This window comes from Theropithecus gelada, chromosome 2 (genome assembly GCF_003255815.1).
Source record: "Theropithecus gelada isolate Dixy chromosome 2, Tgel_1.0, whole genome shotgun sequence".
In the NCBI taxonomy this organism is placed as follows: Eukaryota; Metazoa; Chordata; class Mammalia; order Primates; family Cercopithecidae; genus Theropithecus; species Theropithecus gelada.
The window spans coordinates 183,255,375-183,259,739 of NC_037669.1; positions in this window are offsets into that span (position 1 = coordinate 183,255,375).

The window sequence follows — 4,365 nt, forward strand, 5'->3', positions numbered from 1 at the left end:
GCTTTTTTTTTTTTTTTTTTTTTTATTATTATTTTTTTTTTTTTTCAATCTCTGGCTCTTGCTGGCTTTCTCTGATGCCGCTCTGGCAGGGGAAGGACAGCACGGCCTCCCTACTGCCAGCAGGGGGTGGAAGTCCAGATTTCTCACTCACACCAGAGGGGATGATCCTTGTTACTGCTGGGTGGGGGCTGGAGTTCCTCATGTGGTCTCCACCGACACAACAATGAGGTGGTCTCATGACGACTGTGCGATAAAGTCCTGATTTCCCAACAGGCCTTCTATGACACCACCTTGGTGGGATCTGAAGGATCACCTTTGTTCCTGCCCGGTGGGCCTGGAAGTTGAAGCTACTCCGTGGTCTCCTCTGACAATGTGGTAGTGGTAGTGGCGGGGCTCTGGGGGTGGAGGTTGTCAGAGAACCTCATTACAGCCTCCTAAGGGTAGAATCATGGGCTCTTCAGTTGTCTTTTGCTGGCATGGGTGTGGGTAGGACCACAGCTGTTTCTGTGGTATTTAGCTGAAATAATGGAATTACTGTCTAAAACTTTTCTAGCTTCCTAGAATGCCTCTGTCCTGGGTAGAGAAAGCAGCCTTTTGCTGGGGCTTTTCTTGTCTATGCCTGTTGGCTTTTCTGGGTTGCTAGCTTCTTCAGTTTCAACTCAGGATGGGCGAAGCAAGAAGAAAACCCAGGGAATTCACTATCATGTGTATCTTGAGGTTCCTACCTATCTGCCTTCTTTTCCCCACCTCCCAGAGTCTTCTCGTGTTTGCTTTATATGTAACGTCCAGGGTGTTTAGTTGCACTTAGTAGGAGGAACAGGAAAAATTTTGTCTACTCCATCTTTCTAGAAGTAGAAGTAGACCTCATTGTTTTTAATGACTAATACACACAGCATACAATTTACTAACCCATCTCCTTTTGACAGCCATTTAGGTTGTTTATAGTTTTATTATTTCAATAGGTTTTTTTTTCCTACTAAAATAATGAAGGGCTGGGTGCGGTGACTCATGCCTGTAATCCCAGCACTTTGGGAGGCCGAGGCAGGTGGATCACCTGAAGTCAGGAGTTCGAGACCAGCCCGGCCAACATGCTACAACCCCATCTCTACTAAAATACAAAAATTAGCTGGGTGTGGTGGCGTGCACCTGTAATCCCAGCTACTTGGGAGGATGAAACAGGAGAACCACTTGAATCTGGGAGGTGGAGGTTGCAGTGAGTCAAATCGCACCATTTGCGCTCCAGCCTGGGCAACAGAGAGAGACTCTGTCTCAAAAAACAAAAACAAACAAACAAACAAACAAAAAGAGAAAAGAAAAAAAAATAGAGGAAAAACTTTTTACCTAAAGTATGATTTCCATTATGTTTAAAAATAAACAGACATTCTTGGGATTGGTGATTGTTTTCTTTTCTGTCATTTCCAAAAAACAATATAACTATTACTTTTAACGAACTATATAGGAATATATATAGTTTATATATACATATATATAAACTTTATCTCATATATATGGTAAAGATGAAAGATGAGGCCAGGCGTGTTATGAGAATTAAAAGAGATAAATTCTTGACCGGGCAAGGTGACTCACGCCTATAATTGCAGCACTTTGGGACGCCGAGGCAGGCAGATCACCTGAGGTCAGGAGTTTGAGACCAGTCTGATCAACATGGAGAAACCCCGTCTCTACTAAAAATACAAAATTAGCTGGGCATGGTGGTGGATGCCTGTAATCACAGCTACTCGGGAGGCTGAGGCAGGAGAATCGCTTGAACCTGGGAGGCAGAGGCTGAGGTGAGCCGACATTGCACCACTGTACTCCAGCCTGGGCAACAAGAGCGAAACTGTCTCAAAAAGAAAACAAACAAGCATGAAAGGTGAGTTGGTTGTGTCACATGAAGAGGGCAGTATAGAGCCCCAGGTAATGGGGCATAGGAGTGGGATTCCAGATACCAGGCCTACATTTTAGGGGTGAGATTGCCAATCAAGGTCTTTCTTCCATCCCTCACAGAGGTGTAGGTTTGTTCTGAGGACAAACCTAATCCTGGAGACTTCATGTAATCTAGAAGAGACATGCAAATCGATGAAAAACAGTGATTTTTTTTTTCTTTGAGACAGAGTCTTGCTCTGTCTCAAAGAGCAAGACCCAGGCTGGAATGCAGTGGCGTGATCTCCTCAAACTGCAACCTCCACCTCCTGAGTTCAAGCCATTTGGCCTCCCAAAGTGTTGGGATTACAGGTGTGAGTCACCATGCCTGGCCAAAATATTGAATCTTTGAGGTAAAATAAAGATGTTGCCCAGGCTGGAGTGCCACAATCATGCCATTGTACCCTCTGTCTCCCAGATTCAAGTGATTATCCTGCTTTCCTGCCTCAGCCTCCCGAGTAGCTGGGACCACAGGTGTGTGCCACCATGCCCAGCTAATTTTTGTATTTTTGGAGAGATGGGGTTTCACCATGTTGGCCTTGCTGGTCTCAAACTGCTAATATCAAGTGATCCGCCCACCTCGGCCTCCCAGAGGGCTGGAATTACAGGCATGAGCCACTGCTCCCAACCTTAATTTTTCAAAATAAAAAGCTGGCCCCACCTCAGTTCAGATCCAGTGAATCTGGGTGAGAGGGCAGAGTCCACAAGTATCTGCATTTCAAATAGATGTTCCCATTGATTTTTATGCATACCACAGTTTCTGATCACCTGATTTGAAGTACAGCAATGTACTTTTATTTCAGTCTTCCTCTATAAAGGTAGAAAAACTTCTGTATCTTGGCTACACAATAGAGTTTAATAACCTTGGATCAGTGGATTCAAACCTAGTTCTTAGCTAGTTTAAAAGTCCTTCCGTGGTCCTCCTCAGTTTTCTCCATTTTCTTCAACTCTGTTAATATCTTTACCTATCTTCATGCAAATTATTATTATTATTATTTTGAGACATAATCTTTCTCTGTCGCCTAGGTTGGAGTGCAGTGGTGGGATCCCAGCTCACTGCAACCTCCGCCTCCCGAATTCAAGTGATTCTCTTGCCTGAGTACTTGGGATTACAGGTGTGCGCTGCCACAACTGGCTAATTTTTGTATATACACATATATATATTTTTTTCCCCGAGACGGAGTCTCGCTCTGTCACCCAGGCTAGAGTGCAGTGGCACAATCTCGGCTCACTGCAACCTCCGCCTCCCAGGTTCAAGCAATTCTCCTGCCTCAGCCTCCCGAGTAGCTGGATTACAGGCGCACGCCACCACGTCAGATTGATTTTTGTATTTTTACTAGAGAGGGAGTTTCACCGGGTTGGCCAGGCTAGTCACGAACTCCTGACCTCAAGTGACCTGCCCGCCTTGGCCTCCCAAAGTGTTGGGATTAGGTGTGATCCACCACGCCTGGCCTAATTTTTATATTTTTAGTAGAGACTGGATTTCTCCCATGTATGCCAGGCTGGTCTCGAACTCCTAATCTCGGTTGTTCGGCTCACCTCGGCCTTCTAAAGTGCTGGGATCACAGGCGTGAGCCATCACACCCAACCACAAATGTTTTCTAAGTTATAGTGTAAGAACACGGCAGTAAATGCCACCCTCCAAATTGCGTCAGGGGTCACAGGCAAGCAGAACCTAGCCTCTAATTTCCTCAAAAACTGTGTAATAAAAAGAAGTTACAGAGATTATCCCGGGTTTGCCAAAAAGGAAAAGAAAAAAAAAAAAAAGAGGTGAGTAGCACCAACATCTCCATCCAGCTCCAGGCAGTTCTTTTTTCTTTTCTTTTTTCTTTCTTTTTCCTCCCTCCCTCCCTTCCTTCCTTCCTCCCGGTGGAGTCTTGCTCTGTCACCCAGGCTGGAGTGCAGTGGCACCATCTCTGCTCACGGCAACCTCCGCCTCCCGGGTTCAGGCTGGAGTGCAATCTCCACCTCCCGTGTTCAAGCGATTCTCCTGCCTCAGCCTCCAGAGTAGCTGGGACTACAGGCGCCCGCCACCACACCCGGCTAATTTTTGTACTTTCAGCAGAGACGGGGTTTCACCATGTTGGCCAGGATGATCTCGATCTCCTGACCTCGTGATCTGCCCATCTCGGCCTCCCAAAGTGCTGGGATTACAGGCATGAACCACCGCGCCTGGTTGAATGCATATTCTTTTAAGGTTTTGTTATTGTTTTTCCATGTAGCACTGACAGATTTGTACTAATTCTTTGCTTCTCTGGTTGCTAATTGGCTTTAGAATTGTTAGCTGATGCTCTTGAAGAGCAAAACGAAACTACCTTAGTTGGCTTAGATATGGAAATAATCTGAGCTTTAGGATTATTTGCAGTATAAATGGTTTCAAACACCAAAGTTTGACAAAGAAGCATTTATAGTCCACTGAGAAGGCTATCTAATTTCAGATTC